Source organism: Balaenoptera ricei, chromosome 5 (genome assembly GCF_028023285.1).
Source record: "Balaenoptera ricei isolate mBalRic1 chromosome 5, mBalRic1.hap2, whole genome shotgun sequence".
NCBI lineage: Eukaryota > Metazoa > Chordata > Mammalia > Artiodactyla > Balaenopteridae > Balaenoptera > Balaenoptera ricei.
Window position 1 is genome coordinate 16,517,732 of NC_082643.1, and position 25,545 is coordinate 16,543,276.

Consider the following 25,545-nt stretch of genomic DNA (forward strand, 5'->3'; position numbering starts at 1 on the left):
AGCCAAGTTGACACATAAAATTGATCATGACAGGAAATTTTAGCAGTATTAAAATTAATTTCAATATTAAAATAGCACTATTAACCTCAGGTGTAGTACAGCATTTTGTTGTTTTATTATACCTAAAATGTTAACAAGGAAGTTTTGAAAAACAGAAAGGATCTGGTACATTCATGTATTCCTATGTTACACAAAACTTGAGGTGCATGTTCAGTGTATGATGCACCGGGATAAATACACTTTGTTACTGTGGGCACCTAACTGGTAAGATAATGAGGAATCATCTTACGCATGGTAGAGAGGTAAAGTGAACGCTAATGGACCAGATAAAATTTGTCAGGTACCCTGTTAGAGCACCTTTGTCTTGGTTTTTCTGATAATTAGTATCTTTTTAAATAGAGAACTTAATCACGTTCGCCTTACAATGCAAAATGTCTTGAAAAGAAATCCACCGAAATTATACAAAGATTTAAAAAACCCTGATATTGGAAACTGAATTCAAAGCAGGTTCATTGTATACAGAAGAAGTAGAGCAAACTGACCAAAAAGTGTAAGAGTAAAAATGTTATTTCTTGGTCTAAAATTCTGACTCAGTATTATCATATAATGACACACTGTAGCATTAGGAATGGAAGTTGTTTCTAACTTAATACAGGAAACGACTTGTAAACTATTAAAGATAGTATGTATGGTCTCAGAAATTAAAGATAATAAAATAGGTCTGTGCAATTGATGTTTATAGATAGTGCATCACTGTAAAACACCATGACATGGATTTTGAGTATCTTAATTATTTTTAAGTCACAAGTATTAATTTTATGAATATATTTTCCTTTTATAAAATTCAACATGAAAATAAATTCTATATCAACTATTGCTCTCAATCCTAGTTCATTCCTTATAGAAAACCACTGCTATCAATTTGATTTCAGTGGGAAGCAACCGCATAGCACAGGGAGATCAGCTCGGTGCTTTGTGACCACCTAGAGGGGTGGGATAGGGAGGGTGGGAGGGAGGGAGATGCAAGAGGGAAGAGATATGGGAACATATGTATATGTATAACTGATTCACTTTGTTATAAAGCAGAAACTAACACACCATTATAAAGCAATTATACTCCAATAAAGATGTTAAAAAAAAAAAAGAAATTATTCTATATACAAGAAATATACATACCAAGATCATCCATTATTTTTAAAATTATTTTGTTTTTTACATAAATCATGATACACTGTCTATTTCTGCAACTCCTCCATATACATTATATGTCTTAGACATCTTTCCATGACAGTTAATACTTGTCTTACTGATTTTTTGTTAACTACTGCATAGTATTCCCAAAGCAGATTCAGCTGCAATTTATTCAGCTAGTTTCTTCAAGATGGATATTTTGGTTGTTTCCAAGTTCTTGCTAATAAGTACAATACATTCTTCCTCATGCATATGTGCAAGTGATTTTATAGCACATTTTCAAGTTCATCTGGAGGGCTTGTTAACCAAAAAAACACACCCATCCCTAGAGTTTCTAATTTAATATGTTTGAGATAAATACTAGAAATGTGCATTTCTGACAAGTTCCCAGGTAATTATGATGGTGAAGGTGCTGGTCCAGGGTCTGTACTTTGAGGACCACTGCACTAAGTACCTACTGAGTGCTAATCAAACTGTAGTCCATGAACCACCACTAGCAGCATTATTTGGAGCTTGTTAGAAATTCAAATGTTTGAGTCCCACCCCAGTTCTACCAAATAAGAATCTCTGTGCTTTAACAAGTTCTTCATCTGATTATTATGTATTCTCAGGTTTGAGGAGCACTGATGTAGCTTAGATTTATGTAGCTAAGACTTAGGTTGTCATTGGGAAATCTTATCCCCTCCACCCTCTTATTTAGAATGACATGAGTTACATACTGTGATTGGGCACCAGTAAAATGTTTTCATTAGTTCTAACAAACATCAGATAGTTAATTAGAATTTTTATTAATTTTAAAATGGGTTTATCCAAAAAATTATAACCTCAACATTGTAGGAAAAGCTCACGTTTAATGTATTTTATTTTATTTTTTCTTTATTTATTTTAAAAACACTTTTAAAACAGTTCCTTAACTTTTTTAAAAATAAATTTATTTATTTTATTTATTTATTTTTGGCTGCATTGGGTCTTCGTTGCTGTGTGCGGGCTTTCTCTAGTTGTGGCATGTGGGGGGCTACTCTTTTGCGGTGCGCGGGCTTCTTATTGCAGTGGCTTCTCTTGTTGCGGAGCACAGGTTCTAGGCACATGGGCTTCAGTAGTTGCGGCACGTGGGCTCAGTAGTTGTGGCTTGCGGGCTCCAGAGCACAGGCTCAGTACAGTAGTTGTGGTGCACGGACTTAGCTGCTCCGCGGCATGTGGGATCTTCCCGGACCAGAGATCGAACCTGTGTCCCCTGCATTGGCAGGCAGATTGTTAACCACTGTGCCACTAGGGAAGCCCATGTTTAATACATCTTAAATTCTATACTTACACTGTCAAATAGGGTAGCCATGAGCCACGTGTGTCTATTTACATTTACATTTAAATGAAGTGAAATCTAATTAAATTTAAAACTCAGTTCCTAAGTCACAGGAGCGACATTTCAAATCCTAAATACCAGCATGTGGCTACGGGCTACCATATTTACATCATCACAGAAAGTTCTACGGACAGTGCTGTTCCACAGGTATACCAAGGTTACATATTTTCTTTCTTTTTCAAAATAAGGTTCAGTTTACTGCGTTCAAAACATATTAACTCTGTTACTATGGCAACTGTGAGAAATTTCTTGCAATTTTCCCTGGAAGATTTACAAAATATTTCAAAGAAATAGAAGCATCTAAATAACACTACACTTATGTTTTCTTTTAGAATACACACACACACACACACACACACACACACATATATATATAGTATATTCATAGTTTTGTACTTGAAGTTTATTAAAATGTGACTTGTAATTTATCCACTGCTCTCTCCAAAGGGCTCAGCCCTTAGAGAGATAATTTTAAACTAATTCCAACTTTCTGGCTTTTATCTATCTCTTTCTACTCTCAGTAGTGTTGTAATCAATAGAAACATGTCTAACTCACTTGAACTTTCTAGGCTTCTTTTCACTCTGTACTGTAATAATGAACTTTGCTTCTCGGTGCTTGAGTCACTAGAGATGCAAGGGCAATCAAATGTTTCTTGTTTTAAAAATAACATTTTACTTTGATAGAAAGAACCAAAATCCTAGGTATAAGATATATTACTTATAAAATTACATGGTGGAGAGAGACCTTCAACATGGCAGAAGAGTAAGACGTGGAGATCACCTTCCTCCCCACAAATATATCAGAAATACATCTACATGTGGAACAACTCCTACAGAACACCAACTAAACGCTGGCAGAAGACCTCAGACTTCCCGAAAGGCAAGAAACTACCCTCGTACCTGAGTAGGGCAAAAGAAAAAAAAAAACAGAGACAAAAGAATAGGGACGGGACCTGCGCCAGTGGGAGGGAGCTGTGAAGGAGGAAAGGTTTCCACACACTAGGAGCCCCTTCGCGGGCGGAGACTGTGGGTGGCGGAGGGGGGAAGCTTCGGGGCCACGGAGGAGAGTGCAGCCACAGGGGTGCAGAGGGCAAAGCGGAGAGATTCCTGCACAGAGGATCGGCGCCGAGCAGTGCTCACCAGCCCGAGAGGCTTGTCTGCTCCCCCGCCGGGGTGGGAGGGGGCTGGGAGCTGAGGCTAGGGCTTCGGTCGGATCCCAGGGAGAGGACTGGGGTTGGCGGCGTGAACACAGCCTGAAGGGGTTAGTGCGCCACAGCTAGCCGGGAGGGAGTCCGGGAAAAGGTCTGGAGCAGCCGAAGAGGCAAGAGACTTTTTCTTGCCTCTTTGTTTCCTGGCGCGTGAGGAGAGGGGATTCAGAGCGCTGCTTAAACGAGCTCCAGAGACGGGCGCGAGCCACGGCTACCAGCGCAGACCCCAGAGACGGGCATGAGACACTAAGGCTGCTGCTGCCACCACCAAGAAGCCTGTGTGCGAGCACAGGTCACTCTCCACACCGCCCCTCCCGGGAGCCGGTGCAGCCCGCCACCGCCAGGGTCCTGTGATCCAGGGACAACCTCCCCGGGAGAACGCGTGGCGCGCCTCGGGCTGGTGCAACGTCACGCCGGCCTCTGCCACTGCAGGCTCGCCCCGCATCCGTACCCCTCCCTCCCCCCGGCCTGAGTGAGCCAGAGCCCCAGAAGCAGCTGCTCCTTTAACCCCGTTCTGTCTGAGCAAAGAACAGACGCGCTCAGGCGACCTACACGCAGAGTTGGGGCCAAATCCAAAGCTGAACCCCAGGAGCTGTGTGAACAAAGAAGAGAAAGGGCAATCTCTCCCAGCAGCCTCAGGAGCAGCGATTAAATCTCCACAATCAACTTGATGTACCCTGCATCTGTGGAATACCTGAATAGACAACAAATCATCCCAAAATTGAGGTGGTGGACTTTGGGAGCAACGATATATATATATATTTTTTTCCTTTTTCTCTTTGTGTATGTATTTGTATGATTCTTTGTATGATGTTGTCTGATAGCTTTGTTTTTACCATTTGTCCTAGGGTTCGGTCTGTCTGTTTGTTTTTTGTTTTTTTTTTATTACTTTTTAATTTTTTTACAATTATTTTGTATTTTTAATTTTAATAACTTTATTTTATTTTTTTCTCTCTTTCTTTCTTTTTTTCTCTCTTTTCTTCTGAGGTGTGTGGCTGACAGGGTCTTGGTGCTCCGGCCGTGTGTCAGGCCTGTGCCTCTGAGGTGGGAGAGCTGAGTTCAGTATATTGGTACACTAGAGACTTCCCGGCACCACATAATATCAAACGGTGAAAGCTCTCCCAGAGCTCTCCATCTCAAGTCTAAGACCCAGCTCCACTCAATGACCAGCAACCTACAGTGCTACACACCCTATGTCAAACAACTAGCAAGACAGGAACACAACCCCACCCATTAGCAGACAGGCTGCCTAAAATCATAATAAGGTCACAGACATCCCAAAACACACCACCGGACGTGGTCCTGCCCACCAGAAAGACAAGATCCAGCCTCACCCACCAGAACACAGGCACCAGTCCCCTCCACGAGGAAACCTACACAACCCACTGAACCAACCTTAGCCACTGGAGAGCAGACACCAAAAACAACGGGAACTGTGAACCTGCAGCCTGCAAAAAGGAGACCCCAAACACAGTAAGTTAAGCAAAATGAGAAGACAGAGAAACACACAGCAGATGAGGGAACAAGGTAAAAACCAACCAGACCAAACAAATGAAGAGGAAATAGGCAGTCTACCTGAAAAAGAATTGAGTAATGATAGTAAGGATGATCCAAAATCCTGGAAATAGAATGGAGAAAAGACAAAAAACGTTTAACAAGGACCTAGAAGAACTAAAGAGCAAACAAACAATGATGAACAACAAAAAATGAAATCAAAAATTCTCTAGAAGGAATCAGTAGAAGAATAACTGAGGCAGAAGAACAGATCAGTGACCTGGAAGATAAAATACTGGAAATAACTACTTCAAAGCAGAATAAAGAAAAAAAGAATGAAAAGAATTGAGGACAGTCTCAGAGACCTCTGGGACAAAATTAAATGCACCAACATTCGAATTATAGGGGTCCCAAAAGAAGAAGAGAAAAAGAAAGGGACTGAGAAAATATTTGAAGAGATTATAGTTGAAAACCTCCATAATACGGGAAAGGAAGTAGTCAATCAAGTCCAGGAAGCACAGAGAGTCCCATACAGGATAAATCCAAGGAGAAACACAACAAGACACATATTAATCAAACTATCCAAAATTAAATACAAAGAAAAAATATTAAAAGCAGCAAGGGAAAAACAACAAATAACATACAAGGGAATCCCCATAAGGTTAACAGCTGATCTTTCAGCAAAAAACTCTGCAAGCCAGAAGGGGCTGGCAGTACATAGTTAAAGTGATGAAAGGGAAAAACCTACAACCAAGATTACTCTAACCAGCAAGGATCTCATTCAGATTCGACGAGGAAATCAAAACCTTTACAGACAAGCAAAAGCTAAGAGAATTCAGCATCACCAAACCAGCTTTACAACAGACGCTAAAGGAACTTCTCTAGGCAGGAAACACAAGAGAAGGAAAAGACCTACAAAAACAAATGCAAAACAATTAAGAAAATGGTAATAGGAACATACATATCGATAATTACCTTAAATGTAAATGGATTAAATGCTCCCACCAAACGAAATAGACTGGATGAAGGGATACAAAAACAAGACCCATATATATGCTGTCTACAAGAGACCCACTTCAGACCTAGGGACACATACAGACTGAAAGTGAGGGAATGGAAAAAGATATTCCATGCAAATGCAATTCAAAAGAAAGCTGGAGTAGCAATTCTCATATCAGACAAAATAGACTTTAAAACAAACACCATTACAAGAGACAAAGAAGGACACTACATAATGATCAAGGGATCAATCCAAGAGAAAGATATTACAATTGTAAATATTTATGCACCCAACATAGGAGCACATCAATACATAAGGCAAATGCTAACAGCCATAAAAGGGGAAATTGACAGTAACACAATCATAGTAGGGGACTTTAACACCCCACTTTCACCAATGGACAGATCATCCAAAATGACAATAAGTAAGGAAACACAAGCTTTAAATGCCACATTACATAAGATGGACTTAATTGATATTTATAGGACTTTCAACCAAAAACAAAAGAATACACGTTCTTCTCAAGTGCTCACGGAACATTCTCCAGGATAGATCATACCTTGGGTCACAAATCAAGCCTTGGTAAATTTAAGAAAATTCAAATCTTATCAATTACCTTTTCTGACCACAACACTATGAGGTTAGATATCAATTACAGGAAAAAATCTGTAAAAAATACAAACACATGGAGGCTAAACAATATACTACTTAATAACCAAGAGATCACTGAAGAAATCGAAGGGGAAATCAAAAAATACCTAGAAACAAATGACAGTGAAAACACGATGACCCAAAACCTATGGGATGCAGCAAAAGCAGTTCTAAGAGGGAAGTTTATAGCAATACAACACTACCTGAAGAAACAAGAAACATCTCAAATAAACAACCTAACCTTACACCTAAAGCAATTAGAGAAACAAGAACAAAAAAACACCAAGTTTAGCAGAAGGAAAGAAAACATAAAGATTAGAACAGAAATAAATGGAAAACATAGAAGGAAGCAATAGCAAAGATCAATAAAACTAAAAGTTGGTTCTTTGAGAAGATAAGCAAAAATGAAAAACCATTAGTGAGACTCATCAAGAAAAAAAAGGAGAAGAGTCAAATCAATAGAAGTAGAAATGAAAAAGGAGAAGTCACAACTGACACTGCAGAAATGCAAAGGATCATGAGAGATTACTACAAGCAACTGTATGCCAATAAAATGGACAACCTGGAAGAAATGGACAAATTCTTAGAAAAGCACAACCTTCTGAGACTCACCCAGGAAGAAACAGAAAATATAAACAGACCAATCACATGCACTGAAATTGAAACTGTGATTAAAAATCTTCCAAAAAACAACAGTCCAGGACCAGATGCCTTCAGAGGCGAATTCCATCAAACATTTAGAGAAGAACTAACACCAATCCTTCTCAAACTCTTCCAAAATATAGCAGAGGAAGGAACATTCCCAAAATCATTCTACGAGGCCACTATCACCCTGACACCAAAACAAGACAAAGATGTCACAAAGAAAGAAAACTACAGGCCAATATCACTGATGAACATAGATGCAAAAATCCTCAACAAAATACAAGTAAACAGAATCCAGCTGCACATTAAAAGGATCATACACCATGATCAAGTGGGGTTTATCCCAGGAATGCAAGGATTCTTCAATATACGCAAATCAATCAATGTGATACATGATATTAAGAAACTGAAGGATAAAAAAACGTATGATCATCTCAATAGATGCAGAAAAAGCTTTCGACAAAATTCAATACCCATTTATAATAAAAACCTTCCAGAATGTAGGCATAGAGGGAAATTTCCTCAACATAATAAAGGCCATATATGACAAACCCACAGCCAGCATTGTTCTCAATGGTAAAAAACTGAAACCATTTCCAGTAAGATCAGGAACAAGACAAGCTTGCCCACTCTCACTACTATTATTCAACATAGATTTGGAAGTTTTAGCTACAGCCATCAGCTAAGAAAAAGAAATTTAAGGAATACAAATTGGAAAAGAAGAAGTAAAACTGTCAATGTTTGCAGATGACATGATACTATTGATAGAGAATCCTAAAAATGCCACCAGAAAACTACTAGAGCTAATCAATGAATTTGGTAAAGTTGCAGGATACAAAATTAATGCACAGAAATCTCTTGCATTCCTATACACTAATGATGAAAAATCTGAAAGAGAAATTAATTAAACCCTCCCATTTACCACTGCAACAAAAATAATAAAATACATAGGAATAAACCTACCTAAGGAGACAAAAGATCTGTATGCAGAAAACTATAAGATACTGATGAAAGAAATTAAAGATGATACAAACAGATGGAGAGATAGAGCATGTTCTTGGATTGGAAGAAACAACATTGTGAACATGACTTTACTACCCAAAACAATCTACAGAATCCATGCAATCCCTATCAAACTACCAATGGCATTTTTCAGAGAACTAGAACAAAAAATTTCACAATTTGTATGGAAACACAAAAGACCCTGCATAGCCAAAGCAATCTTGAGAAAGAAAAACGGAGCTGGAGGAATCAGGCTCCTGGACTTCAGACTATACTACAAACTACAATAATCAAGACAGTATGGTACTGGCACAAAAACAGAAATATAGATCAATGTAACAGGATAGAAAGTCCAGAGATAAATCCACACACATATGGTCACCTTATTTTTGATAAAGGAGGCAAGAATATACAATGGAGAAAACACAGCCCCTTCAATAAGTGGTGCTGGGAAAACGGGACAACTACATGTAAAAGAATGAAATTAGAACACTCCCTGACACCATATACAAAAATAAACTCAAAATGGATTAAAGACCTAAATGTAAGGCCAGACACTATAACACTCTTAGAGGAAAACATAGGCAGAACACTCTTTGACATAAATCACAGCAAGATCCTTTCTGGCCCACGTCCTAGAGAAATGGAAATAAAAACAAAAATAAACAAATGGGACCTAATGAAACTTAAAAGCTTTTGCACAGCAAAGGAAACCATAAACAAGACCAAAAGACAACCATCAGAATGGGAGAAAATATTTGCAAATGAAGCAACTGACAAAGGATTATTCTCCAAAATTTACAAGCAGCTCATGCAGCTCAGTATCAAAAAAAAACAAACAACCCAATCCAAAAATGGGCAGAAGACCTATATAGACATTTCTCGAAAGAAGATATACAGATTGCCAACAAACACATGAAAGGATGCTCAACATCACTAATCATTAGAGAAATGCAGATCAAAACTACAATGAGGTATCACCTCACACCAGTCAGAATGGCCATCATCAAAAAATCCACAGACCACAAATGCTGGAGAGGGTGTGGAGAATAGGGAACCGTCCTGCACTGTTGGTGGGAATGTAAATTGATACAGCCACTATGGAGCCACTATCTAACAGTATGGAAGTTCCTTAAAAAACTAAAACTAGAACTACCATACGACCCAGCAATCCCACTACTGGGCATATACCCTGAGAAAACCATAATTCAAAAAGAGTCATGTACCACAATGTTCATTGCAGCTCTATTTACAATAGACAGGGAATGGAAGCAACCTAAGTGTCCATCGACAGATGACTGGATAAAGAAGATGTGGCACATATATACAATGGAATATTACTCAGCCATAAAAAGAAATGAAATTGAATTATTTGTAGTGAGGTGGATGGACCTAGAGTCTGTCATACAGAGTGAAGTTAAGTCAGAAAGAGAAAAACAAATACCGTATGCTAACACATATATATGGAATCTTAAAAAAAAAAAAAAAATGTTATGAAGAACCTAGGGGGCCAGACAGGATTAAAGACGTAGACATAGAGAATGGACTTGAGGACATTGGGAGGGGGAATGGTAAGCTGGGATGAAGTGAGACAGTGTCATGGACTTATATATACACTACCAAATGTAAAATAGATAGCTACTGGGAAGCAGCTGTATAGCACAGGGAGATCAGCTCGGTGCTTTGTGACCACCTAGAGGGGTGGGATAGGGAGGGTGGGAGGGAGACGCAAGAGGGAGGGGATGGGGATATATGTATATGTATAGCTGATTCACTTTGTTATAAAGCAGAAACTAAGACATCATTGTAAAGCAATCATACTCCAATAAAGATGTTAAAAAAAAAATACATGGTGGACATCGTATGCAGAGAATTCTCTTGTGTTTAGGCACAGCTCAATAAGTGCAACTATTTATAGAATTCAAGGAAACATACAGACTCTCCCCAGTGTCAAAGTTGCTCCCTGGAGGCAAATTCACTATTCAGGGATAATCAAGACTTTTAGAACGTTGAAATACCACCATGATCCATTATTCATGGTATTACAGTCCAAAAAACTCCTAGAGTAGTTTGGTGAGATTGTGGCAAACTCATTTCGTGGCAAAACATAACCTGATCTGACGGGAAGGGGTGTGATTTTTAGCCTATATTAATCCCATACAGTTTAATTATTCATAATTTGCTGAAGAAATGCAAATACGTTTGATTATGGGATGTTACTTCAGACCCTGCTGGGAGCATTTACATACCAACTTTTTCAATGGAGTGTTGCTCTGGATCTCAAATAAAGATATAATTTTTAGGGGCTTCCCTGGTGGTGGAGTGGTTAAGAATCCGTCTGCCAATGCAGGGGACACGGGTTCGAGCCCTGGTCCGGGAAGATCCCACATGCCCTGGAGCGACTAAGGCCATGCACCACAACTACTGAGCCTGTGCTCCTGAGCCTGCAAGCCACAATTACTGAGCCCGCGTGCCACAACTACTGAAGCCCGCACGCCTAGAGCCTGTGCTCCGCAACAAGAGAAGCCACCGCAATGAGAAGCCCGCGCACCACAACAAAGACCCAATGCAGCCAAAAATAAGTAAAATAAATAAATTTTTTTAAAAAGATATAACTTTTAGAAGGCAGAAATAATATTACTCATATAATCCAAAAAGGGTAATATTTTATGGTTGAGAAAAATAGCATCAAGAAGACTTCAATTTGACGTATTTAAGAAAATGTTATGCAAGAAGTTTTAAAATCCAATTTAGTCTTGGCTCAGATATTTACCAGTTTAGTGACTACAAAAACTCTCAAAAGCACAGATTCCTTGGAAAATCACGTGTTATTTTTTACTTTCGTTAGTTTATGCATTCACGTTTTTCAACAATTGTACCACAAAGTCATATACGCTCAATCAGAGTGAAAGGTGAGATCTGTTATCATAATATAACTTGAAGTATGATCAAATTATATATTTTTTAATTTAGAAGAATAAAGCCTTGAATTTGATTTATAATGCCTATTTTTTAAAAAAATATTTCAATGCTAGGAAACAAGTCTGATTAGCTAACAGTACCATAACAACATGGCTCAGATAATGTTTTCAGGGAAGAACAAATGGAAGGAGAAAACCCTTTGTTAAGTTTGATGATCCATCCTGCTATATTTCCAAAGATTATACTGTCATAGAATGTTTTATCTTCTATTTCATTTATAAACATTCAAATCTGTATTTACAAAATAGTCTCACAGCTGCAGTTGGTTGAGAGTCCCAGCTGGAGAAGGTGGGACGCACAGGACTTTCAGAGTGGTTGACACTTCAGATAATGGAGGACATTGTTTCCAGTAATCTCCCTTGGGATGAAAGAAATTACACAGGTGGATGGAGGCAACTTATTCTAGGAAATTGTCCCTGCTACAGAGGCAATTTTGAGTTATGTCTGCAAGTATATGTACATAATTCTGAGTTGCACATTGATAGCTAGCCATTAAATTGATTATTACTGATCAGCATTTTTCTGATTTGATTAATATTCAATTTTGCAAATACTTGTATTGAACAATATAAATTTATATATCAGGGACAATATTGGATTCAGTCTCACTCAAATGTGAGGTCAGCAGTGGAGGGGTAATTAGTAACTTCTTGGAGACATGAAGAATATTTATTAAAATTAAGTTGATCAAGATATAAAATTATTATAAATAAGTAAACTATATGTAGGCATAAAGTTATTGTCTTGATAATTCATTTTTCCCTAAGACAAATATACCCAGTGCAGTTTAAATTCATTTAATTTTACAATATTTTACTATAAAAAAACACATAAATGTTGTAAAAATAAACTAACAATAGTGATAATGACATATAATGCTATTTATAAATAGAAAATGTCTTCTGAGAAACTCAAAACATGTTACTAATATTATGTTAATAATCTTCTCCATGTACCTTCTTAGTTTAAAATTCTATGCGTTAAAACACGTCTCCTCGAGAATAATTCAGAAGTCTTCTAAGATACAGGAAATTTCTTGCTGACAACTTTTACTGAGTATTCAGATTATGCTGATGCAGGTGGCCAAAGGACCACCTCTTGGGATTCTCCTGCCTTAAAGATTATTGAGTTTAAGTTGAAATTTGCAGGTGAGGAAATGGAGTACAGTGGTTAAACGAATTTGATGTAACTCACATACTTTATTAGTTCTTCATCTGGGCCTCAAAGTAACATTTCCTGATTCCAATTCCAGTACTCCTAATTTTGAATCTGTCTCCAAATAAGTTGTGTGGGGCATCTTCCCAAAATTTTACAATTGTGCAGATTTTGTTTCAAATGGGGAAAATTCTAACAGATTCTCCACTAAGACAAATTTTTCTTGTTATGTTTTTAAATACATGTGTAAAAACAAAAACTAAAAATTTCTATGTTTATATTTTTGGTTCATCTCAGAAACTAAACCAATTCATAAATAGAATTTTGTATCTCTTTAACAGAAACTTACATAGTCATTACCATAAATCAGTCAGTATTCTAAAAATTTTAGTAATCATATTTGTAAATATTAATAAACAAAATTATTAAACCAACTACTTTCACATTATTAACATTAATTTAATGTTGCAGAGGGTATCACTTCGCTGAAATTAAATTAATGCCCACAACATTAATATAGTGGTAACTGTTCTGGTGCACATCCGTTTGAATGTGCATGTTCTACAACTAGTAATAACAGTGTCTGACCTTTATTGGGTTATGTTCCAACCACTATTCTAGCACATTATATTTTAAACTCATTTAGTGTTCATAACAGTCCTATAAAAATGTATTATTATATTCTCCAATTTTCATTGAGGAAACTTGGACAGGAAGACGTGAAATCACTTGTTCAAACTAGCAAGTAGAGAAGCCTGGCTGGAGAGTCCATTTTCTTAACCATTACTGTCTAATGCTTTTGACTTCAGTGTGTCATGTTGTACTTCAAACACCCACTGCTATTATCTAGTTCACCTAGTGTAAAACTGTCATTTGTACAGTGCTTCTTGACCACATTTCATCTTCACTCTGTGCAAATTTACATATTAATTGGCCTCAGTCCTTTTCTTGATGGCACTAGACACAAAGCAGTGTATTTCACTGCCTATCATTGCTGTGATGTAAAATAAAAGCCTCCATTATTAAAGCCTCTGTTTATTAATTTCAGAAATCAAAGTCCTTTTTATAAAATGGCTCTCCATTGTGCATATAATTTTAACCTTCAGAACTGATAAAATAATTTGAGTATAACGGGGGATGTAGGAAAATTTCTGTCATTTGGAAATTTGGCTTTATTAACCTAAGACCAAATAGAAATGGTAACCCAAACATTAAAAGAGAAATATTGGCTCTTACGTAATCACTTATGATTCACATACAAATGTAAATACAGGGATCAAAGTCATAAAGGAAATCTAAAAGCTCCAGAGTTTATTTATCATGGACAGTAAATCACAACATTAAAAAAATTGTTGAGGATCTGCTGATCTCCGAGAACACAATCAAATACTAGTAACACATACTCCTAGGGAAAGAACTGAATAAGACTGTATGGCCCTCTCACATTCAGAATGTATGAATGTGCAACTGCTGTATGACTGCACACTTAGAGTCCTTTTGGGATCAATTAAGTTTTGTTTGTTATTTCTGAGAATGTGATACACAAATTCTGACGCAAAATACATCTCCACAGATATTTCCACTAGCAGATTACATCGTCCTTATGCTTCAATCCAACACTGCTTAGGAAAATTTGTGACGTCAGCGATCTGCCCTTTAAAGCCCTCTTAAGTATCACATCAGGGTCCTTTCCCTCTCTGAGGGTCCTCCTCCCCTAATTCTCTTTTATGCTCCATGGCTTTTCTGAACTTTCACATTGACATGCGGCGTAGAGAGGCATACTCTGGAGCATGCGTTCTAGACTGTACCCCAACTACCAGGATTCTGGTTTACATTATATTGTTGATGACTAATAATAGCTCAATGAATCTAAATTAATTACAAAGGAATGCTCAATTTTTAATCAGAGGGCACCGCTACTGTTTAAGTTGTAGCTCAAATAATGTAATCGCTTGTTGTAGAATTTCAAACACACACATGATAGGGTGCATGGTAGGGCAGGCATTCAAGAATATATATATATATATATATATATATATATATATTTTTTTTTTTTTAGGATGGTGTGTTATGTATGCATATACCATTTCTGAATCTCTCATCTATAACAGGTAGGCAAATACCTATACCATCTGCATGTGTGGCCAACTGTGCTCTCAGCTGAACTGCAGTCACTTTTCTTTTTTCTTTTTAACATCTTTATTGGAGTATAATTGCTTTACAATATTGTGTTAGTTTCTGCTGTAAAACAAAGTGAATCAGCTATACATATACATATATCTCCAAATCTCTTCCCTCTTGCATCTCCCACGCACCCTCCCTATCCCGCCCCTCTAGGTGGTCACAAAGCACCAAGCTGATCTCCCCGTGTGATGCAGTTGCTTCCCACTAGCTATCTATTTTACATTGGTAGTGTATATATGTTAATGCTACTCTCTCACTTCGTCCCAGCTTACCCTTCCCTCTCCCCATGTCCTCAGGTCCATCCTCTACATCTGCGTCTAGATTCCTGTCCTGCCCCTAGGTTCATCAGAACCATTATTATTATTATTTTTTTAGATTCCATATATATGGGTTAGCATACAGTGTTTGTTTTTCTCTTTCTGACTTACTTCACTCTGTATGACAGCCTCTAGGTCCATCCACCTCACTACAAATAATTCAATTTCAGTTCTTTTTAGGGGTGAGTAATATTCCATTGTGTATAAGTGCCACATCTTCTTTATCCATTCATCAGTCTATGGACACTTAGGTTGATTCCGTGTCCTGGCTCTTGTAAGCAGTGCTGCAATGAACACTGTGGTACGTGAATCTTTTTGAATTATGATTTTCTCAGGGTATATGTCCAGTAGTGGGTTTGCTGGGTCATATGGTAGTTCTATTTTTAGTTTTTAAGGAACATCCATACCATTCTTCATAGTGGCTGTATCAATTTACATTCCCACCAACAGTGCAGGAGGGTTCCCTTTTCTCCACACCCTCTCCAGCATTTATTGTTTTCTCCACACCCTCTCCAGGATTTATTGTAGATTTTTTGATGATGGACATTCTGACTGGTGTGAGGTGATATCTCATTGTAGTTTTGATTTGCATTTCTCTAATGATTAGTGATGTTGAGCATCCTTTCATGTGTTTGTTGGCAGTCTGTATATCTTCTTTAGAAAAATGTCTATTTAAATCTTCTGTCCATTTCTGGATTGGGCTGCTTGTTTTTTGGATATTGAGCTGCATGAGCTGCTTGTATATTTTGGAGATGAATCCTCTGTCAGTTGCTTCATTTGCAAATATTTTCTCCCATTCTGAGGGTTGTCTTTCTGTCTTGTTTATGGTTTCCTTTGCTGTGCAAAAGCTTTTAAGTTTCATTAGGTCCCATTTGTTTATTTTTGTTTTTATTTCCATTTCTCTAGGAGGTGGGTCAAAAAGGTTCTTGCTGTGATTTATGTCAAAGAGTGCTATTCCTATGTTTTTCTCTAAGAGTTTTATAGTGTCTGGCCTTACACTTAGGTCTTTAATCCATTTTGAGTTTACTTTTGTGTATGGTGTTAGGAAGGGTTCTAATTTCATTCTTTTACATGTAGCTGTCCAGTTTTCCCAGCACCACTTATTGAAAAGGCTGTCTTTTCTCCATTGTATATTCTTGCCTCCTTTATCAAAGATAAGTTGACAATATGTGTGTGGGTTTATCTGTGGGCTTTCTATCCTGTTCCATTGATCTATATTTCTGTTTTTGTGCCAGAACCATACTGTCTTGATTACTGTAGTTTTATAAAATAGTCTTAAGTCAGGGAGCCTGATTCCTCTAGCTCCGTTTTTCTTTCTCAAGATTGCTTTGGCTATTTGGGGTCTTTTGTGTTTCGTACAAATTGTGAAGTTTTTTGTTCTAGTTCTGTGAAAAACGCCAGTGGTAGTTTGATAGGGATTGCATTGAATCTGTAGATTGCTTTGGGTAGTATAGTCATTTTCACAATGTTGATTCTTCCGGTCCAAGACATGGTATATCTCTCCATCTGTTTGTATCATCTTTAATTTGTTTCATCAGTGTCTTATACTTTTATTCCTAGGCATTTTATTCTTTTTGTTGCAGTGGTAAATGGGAGTGTTTCCTTAATTTCTCTTTCAGATTTTTCATCATTAGTGTATAGGAATGCAAGAGATTTCTGTGCATTAGTTTTGTATCCTGCTACTTTACCAAATTCATTGATTAGCTCTGTTAGTTTTCTGATAGCATATTTAGGATTCTCTATGTATAGTATCATGTCATCTGCAAACAGTGATAGTTTTACTTCTTCTTTTCCGATTTGGATTCCTTTTATTCCTTTTTCTTCTCTGATTGCTGTGGCTAGGACTTCCAAAACTATGTTGAATCATAGTGGTGAGAGTGGGAAACCTTGGTTTGTTCCTCATCTTAGAGGAAATGCTTTCAGTTTTTCACCATTGAGAACAATATTGGCTGTGGGTTTGTCATATATGGCCTTTATTATGTTGAGGTAGGTTCCCTCTATGCCTACTTTTTGGAGAGTTTTTATGATAAATGGGTGTTGAATTTTGTCGAAAAATTTTCTGCATCTACTGAGATTATCATTTGGTTTTTATCCTTCAATTTGTTAACATGGTGTATCACATTGATTGATTAGCATATACTGAAGAATCCTTGCATTCCTGGGATAAACCTCACTTGATCATGGTTTATGATCCTTTTAATGTGCTGTTGGATTATGTTGGCTAGTGTTTTGTTGAGGATTTTTGCATCTATGATCATCCATGATATTGGCCTGTAGTTTTCTTTCTTTGTGACATCTTTTTTTGGTTTCGGTATCAGGGTGATGGTGGCCTTGTAGAATGAGTTTGCGAGTGTTCCTCCTTCTGCTATATTTTGGAAGAGTTTGAGAAGGATAGTTGTTAGCTCTTCTCTAAATGTTTGATGGAATTCACCTGTGAAGCCATCTGGTACTGGCTTTTGTTTGTTGGAAGATTTTTAATCACAGTTTCAATTTCAGTGCTTGTGATTGGTCTGTTTATATTTTCTATTTCTTCCTGGTTCAGTCTCAGAAGGTTGTGCTTTTCTAAGAATTTGTCCATTTCTTCCAGGTTGTCCATTTTATTGGCATATAGTTGATTGTAGTAATCTCTCATGATCCTTTGCATTCTGCAGTGTCAGTGTTACTTCTCCTTTTTCATTTCTAATTCTGTTTATTTGACTCTTCTCCCTTTTTTCCTTGATGAGTCTGGCTAGTATTTTATCAGTTTTGTTTATCTTCTCAAAAAACCAGCTTTTAGTTTTAATGATCTTTGCTACTGTTTCCTTCATTTCTTTTTCATTTATTTCTGACCTAATCTTTATGATTTCTTTCCTTCTGCTGGCTTTGGGGTTTTTTTGTTCTTCTTTCTCTAATTGCTTTAGGTGTAAGGTTAGCTTGTTTATTTGAGATGTTTCTTTTTTCTTGAGGTAGGCTTGTATAGCTATAAACTTCCCTCTTAGAACTGCTTTTGCTGCATCCCATAGGTTTTGGGTTATCATGTTTTCATTGTCATTTTTTTCTAGGTATTTTTTGATTTCCTCTTTGATTTCTTCAGTGATCTCTTGTTCATATAGTAGCATATTGTTTAGCCTCCATGTGTTTGTATTTTTTACAGTTTTTTTCCTGTAATCTATATCTAGTCTCATAGTGTTGTAGTCAGAAAAGATACTTGTTATGATTTCAATTTTCTTAAATTTACCAAGGCTGGATTTGTGACCCAAGATATGATCTATCTTGGAGAATGTTCCATGAGCACTGAGAAGAAAGTGTATTCTGTTGTTTTTGGATGGAATGTCCTATAAACATCAATTAAATGCATCTTGTATAATGTGTCATTTAAAGCTGTGTTTCCTTATTTATTTTAATTTTGGTTGATCTGTCTTTTGGTGAAAGAGGGATGGGATATTTATTAAGATATTTAAGTGTAGTTTAAGGTGGGTACAGTGAGTGTTGCAAAGAGTCTTCGGGTATTGTCATTTGATGTTTTCTATTTCAGAGAACATGGGTGTTTCAGGAAGTTCTTGGAATGTACAATATCTTTATTCACAACGTTTATCTTCCTAGGGCAATACTAAAGTTATTGATAAAAAATTACTCTGTATAATATAGACAGTGAGCTCTGTGAATGATTTCAATTCTCAAAATTTATATCTGGCAATAAAGAGATCTTAATTTTCTGAACTATACTTCCCATATCTTCATCTATCTGGAAAACGCTAATTTTTCAAATCCTGATTATACCCTCAGTATTCTCTGTGTTATTACTGAAGGACTTGTCTTCCTCAAACAATAGACACACAGTGGTTTTTATCCACCACAAAATACAAAATATAAATTAGTCAAATCAATATTTTTTTTAGAACTAACATTGAATCAAAATGGTCATTTCATTTTTATGACATTTAAAACTTAATTCAATCTTATCTATTTCTTTCATCTACATTGTCATAATCACACCTCCCGCTTGTTAGAGCTCTTTGTTTATAAATAATCTTCAAGTGCTATTCTGCCTCTTCTTGATTTCCTGAACTTCAGAAAGAAATGCCATGTGGACATCCACAGAAGCCCTACTCCACTCATCGGTCTAACGGTCCAGCTAGTAATACTAATTGGGGTGAGTATAAAATAACAAAAGTCTAGAGCTGGTATTTCTTTTTTTCATGTTGAAATATACAGGCCATGTATATTACTGAGTCTGTAAAAGTAACATCATTATTTTGGTGTAGAATTCCTAGAAATTTACTGTGATCCATCTGACTTATATTAAATTTAGAGAAGTGCAGACATTTTGCTGGAATTAAAATGACAAGGGGATCTGGACAAGATCATGTCATTTCTCTCTGCTCCTCCTGGCTAAATACAACATTAGAAATAATGCAAAAGGCAACCAAGGGAAAGTTCTGAAAGGTGGTAAGAGGAAGATGGATTGGTCTAGGACCCCAGGAGTAAAGAAACAACAAAGCAGAAGGGTGTCCTATGTCTCCTCTCCAACAGTAGAAGGTAATCAAAGTTCAGTGTTTCCAGAATCCAAAATCCAAACCTGGCAACAGAAGGAAGCATAAGTATGCTCATTTCTCCCCTGGATTGAATGGGAGTCCCTCTGACAACCGCAGATGAGCCTAGCACCACTGGAAATGCTAGCACCACTTTTGTTAGCAGGAATTCTGCTAAAAATAAGTCTCCAGGAAAAGTGCTCTTTATCCCCACAGGGTTTGAAACTTCCCTCTCCCACTGAGAGATATCAGGGCAGCCAGGTGGGACTGGCAATAGGGACCACACTATAACAAGTAGCCTGGCCCTGGATACTCTTTATCCTTGTTTGCTTGAGAACCCCCTTTGCTTCTCCTTTGGTTGCCACTGATGCTCCCTCCCAGGTACCACCAGCCAGTATGGCCAGGCTGTGGAGTAGGCTAAAAGAGGGCATCTACCGTTATAAGTCTGTAGCCCAACAAGGAAGATCTCACCACAGAAGTGTGTGGCCAATGTACTTGTTGAAGTGGCCATGGGAAGCAGCAACAGCAGGGCCTTGGAAACCCCAGAGAGACCAGATAAACCAAGCAGACCAAAATAAAACCATGAAGGCCTGGAAACAAGCTGTATTTAAAATTGCAGCCTACAGATGTAGTTTAGAACCTACATGCTAACCATAAACAGGATGATGACCTACTAAAATAAAAGGCATAACTAGGACTCAGACACTCCTTAACATATAGACATAATAGCCAGGATACAATAAAAAGCCACCTGGCACACCAAGAACCAGGAAAATCATAACTTGAATGAGATAAGACAGTCAAATGTCCTAAAAATGTTCCAACAATTAATTATAAACTCTCTTGAATAAATGGGAAAAAAACCTCAGTAAAGAGACAGAAGTTTTAAAAAAGAGCCAAATGAAAATTACAGAACTAAAAGACACAGTAACAAATAAAAATAGCTTAATGGACTCAAGAGTAGAGTGGAGATGACAGAGGAGAGAGACAATAGTGGAGGTGACAGAATCAGTGAACTTAAGGACAGAACACAGAATTGACCTAATCTAAACAACAGAGAAAAAAATACTGAAAAAAAAATTGTGCAGATTCTCAGAGATCTGTGGGACAATACCAAAAATCCAGCATGCATATAGTCAGAGTTTCAGATGGTAGAAAGAGAGTGGAGCTGAAAGAATTTTAGAAGAAATTAATATCAGAAAACTTCCCTAACAGAGAAACACTGATTTATAGTTCTCCTCTGAAACTATGCAGGCCAGAGGAAATAGCATAACCTTTTTTCAGGTGATGAAGAAAAAGGAAGTGTCAACTAAAAATTCCGTTTTCATTGAAATTATTTTTCAGGAATAAATGGGAAGTAAAGGTATTCTCAGATAAAGAAAAACTAAAATAAATTTTGCTAGATGACCCTTTAAGATTGCCTAAAGTAAGCTCCTGAAGCAGAAAAGAAGTGATAAAAGGAGGAATCTTGGAGCATCCAGAAGGAAGAAAGAGCAATTGAAAGAATAGATATATGGGTACATACAAGCAACTAACCTTATCATCTTGAGCTTTATAAAAACTATTTGATCATTGAGGGAAAAAAAAAACACCATCTGATACTCAAGACAATGATATTAAACGGGGGAGGAACAAGAGCCAAAATGGAGAAAGATTTCCAAACTTCACTCAAAGAGTTAAATATTGATACCAGTAGATGGTAATAAGTCATTTATGAATATTGAAATACTCAGCAACCACTACACCAACTATACAAAAAGATATGCTCAAAAGCACTGTAAATAAATCAAGATAAGGTGCAAGTAGCCTACAAGAAGACAAGAAAAGAGGAGCAGAAGAACAAGAACAGAACGAACAGAAAATGAATAATAAAATGGCAGATTTAAGCTTTAACATGTCCAAAATTAACTTAATGTAAATAGTCTAAATATACCAATCAAAAATGAGAGATTTGCAGTGGATTTTTAAAAAGTTACTCAATTATACACTGTTTATAACAAATTTATTTCAAATTCATGCCATAAGTAGGTTGAAAGTAAAAGGATAGGAAAATATATAACATGCAAACATTAATTAGAAACAATGGGAGAATAGGTATATTAATATTTGATAAATTGGATTGAAGATCAAAGAAATTTACTAGAGACAAAGAGAACAGTGCATAATGATAAAAGAATCAATCCACAAGAAAGACAAAATGATCCTCTATATGTGTATGTATCATACAAAAGAATCACAAAATACATGAAGCAAAAACTGATAGAAGTGAAAGGAGAAAAAAACAAATCCACAATGAATGTGGAAACTTCAACACACCTCTCTCAGAAACTGATAAAACTACCAAGCCGAGAATCAGCAAGATTATAGAATTTGTGAACAACAGAATCAATCAGTAGGATCAAATTCAGATATATAAAATAATCTACCTGACAACAACAAAATGCACACATTCTTAGGTTCCCATAGACCATCCACCAAAAGAAAGCAGAAAGCAACGTCTGATGATAATGGAGTCAAGCTAGAAATCAGTAACAGAAAGCCAACACATGGAACTTCGATAACAAACCTCTGAGTAATCCATGGGTCAAAACGAAAGTCTGAGAGGGAATTTTTTAAAAATAGAGTGCCAAATGAACTGAAAATAAATCATATTAAAATATGTGGGATGCAGCTAGAAGAATGTTGAGAGGGAAATTTGTAACCTCAAATGCTTATATTAGAAGTGAGAAAAGATCTCAAATAAATAATCTAGGTTTCTATCTCAAGTAACTATAAAAAGAAAAAGAATAAACCCAAGGCAAACAGGAGGAAGGTTAATAAAGATAAGATCAGAAATGAAAGAAATTCAAAAGAGAATAACAGAAAATCAGTAAGACCACTACACCAACTAAAACTAAAAAAATTTAGTTCTTTAATACAATCAACACAATTGATAAACATTCAGCAAGACAAACAAAAGTTTAAAAAGGGAAGAAATAAATCAACAATAATGGAAATGAGACGGGATATATCACTACAGATCTTGCCATCATTAAGAGGATAATAAGGGAATACTATGAACAACGTTACACTGATAAAGTTGGTAATTTATTTGAAATGGAGTAATTCTTCAAAAACCCAAAACTACTAAAAACAAGCAAACTTAAACAGGTAATCTGAATAATCTTAGAATCATTAAAGAATTTGAATTTGTAATTTAAAACTCCTGAGAAAGAAATCTCCAGGCCCACATCATTTCACTGCAGAACTCTACCAAATATTTAAAGAAGGATTAACAAAATTTTCCACAGGCCCTTCCAGAAAGCAGAGAGTACCTATCTCAAATTCTTTCATGAGACCAAAATCAGAAAAAGACAGTACAAAAAAAGAAAACTACAGCTCAATATCTCTCATGAACGTAGAAGCAAAAACCCTCAAGAAAATAAAAGCAAATCCAATCCAACAATGTAAAACTGAATTACACGCCATGACCAAATGAGACTTTTTTTCTAGGTAAGTATGTCTGACTCACCATTCAAAAAATCAAACAATTCACCTACGATATCAACAGGCTAAAGAAAAAAATCACGTGATCGTTTCAATTGATGAAGAAAAAGCATTTGGCAATATCCAAAACCCATTAAGGGAAACAAAACAAAACAAAACAAAAAAAAACCTCTGCAATTTAAGGGTAGAGGGAAATTCTACTTGATAAAGAACAACTACAAAAAAACCTACGGCGAATACCTTACTTAATGGAGAAACTCAAACAATATTTTCCCTTTCAGACAGGGAACAAGGCAATGATGTTCACTTTGACCACTCATTTAACATAGCACTGGAAATCCTAGCTACTGCAATAAGGGGGAATAAAAAGACATACAAATTAGAAAAAAAGAAACAAAATTTTCCTATTTGAAGGTGGCATGAGTATCTAGGTGAAAACTGCAAGGACTATACCAAAAAAGAAAAAAACCTTCCTAAAACTAAAAATGTAATAAATCTCAGGATGTTAAGATCAATACACAGAATCACTCTCATTTCTCTATACTAATAATGAACCTACAGAAACTGAAATTTAAAATAACAGTAGCAATCACTCCAAGAAAAGGAAATGCTTAGGTATACAATGAACAGAACACTGAAGCATGTATATACTAAAAATAACAAAATATCAGTTAAATCAAAGAAGACCTAAACTGATTGAAAGATATACTGTGCTCATGCATCAGAACACTCATCATAGCAAAGGTATTAATTCTTCCCAAACTGATCTATGGGTTTAATGCAACTACTGTCAAGTCTCAGCAGTATTTTTTTTAATATAGACTAGCCTATTCTAAAAATTATATGGAAAGGCATAGACCTTAGATGAGCTAAAACCATTTTGACAAAGAAGCATAAAGTGAGAGGATTCACTCTACTTGATACTATGTTTTACTATATGGTCATAGTAGTTAAGACAGTGTGGTATTGTAAGAGGAACAGACAGATTAACGGAATTAAATAGCAAACAGAATTTAGACCCACACAAATATTCTCAACTGATTATTGGCAATGGTGTAAAAGCAATTCAATGGAGCAATTCAATTCAACATCATTTTAACAAATTGTGTGGAAGCAACTGGACATCTATAAGCAAAAAATTGAATGTCAACCTAAATATGTTATAGCTTTACAGAAAAATTAATTCAAAATAGAATAAAGCTTTAAGTGTAAAATATGAAACCACAAAAGAATTAGAATAAACATGAGGAAAAATATTTGGGATCTAGGGCTGGACAGTTTTTGATCTTAAAGCATGATAGACAGAAGGAAAAATTGATAAATTTGGACTTCTTCCAAATTAAAAAATGTTTTCTCTATGATAGATCCTACATGGATAAAATGACAAGCCATGGACTGGGAGAAAATATTTGTAAAGCACGTATCTGACAAAAGGAAGAGGTATCTAGAATATAAAACTCAAAAAACAAAACAATCCAATTAGAAATTGGGCAAAAGATACGAACAGACATTTCACTGAAGAGGAAATACAGATGGCAAATAAGCACATGAACAGAAGTTCATCATTAGCCGTTAGGTAAATGCAAATAAAAACACAATTAGATATCACTATGTATCTATCAGAATGGCTATGATTTAAAAAAAAAATAGTGGCAGTACCAAATGCTGCTGAGGATGCAGAGAAACTGGATCATTTGTGCATAGCTGGTGGGATGTAAAATGTTACAGCCACTACAGAAAACAATTTTGCAGTTTCTTATATAACTAAAATGCAAATATCATATGACCCAGCTATTTCACTCTTGGGTATGAGAGAAATGAAAACATGCTTATTACACAAAAACATACATCACTGTTCACAGAAGCTTTATTTGTAATAACAATAAAACAGTCCAGATGTTCTTCAGAGGTGAATGGTTAAATTATAGTAAATACATACTATAGAATACTACTCAGCAATAAAAGGAAGCAAATTATGATACACTCAGCTTAGATGCATAGGTAGGGAATAATACTGAGTGAAAACAATTCCAAATGGTTTCGTACTTTATTAAGGGCAACTTGAATGATCTTTGTGGCGATGGACCTGTTCTGTATCTTGACTGTAGTAGTGGATACAGAATCCTACCCATGTGATAGAATTGCATATAACTAAATACACACACACATGCACAAATGAGTAAAAGTTACACTGGGAAATTGTGAATAAAATCGGCACTTTGTATCAATGTCAGTATCCTGTCATGAAACTGTACTAGAGTTTTATAAGTTGTTACTGAGTGAAACAGGGTGAATGTTACACTGGATCTCTCTGTATTATTTATTATGACTGCATGTGAATCTTCAATGATCTCAATAA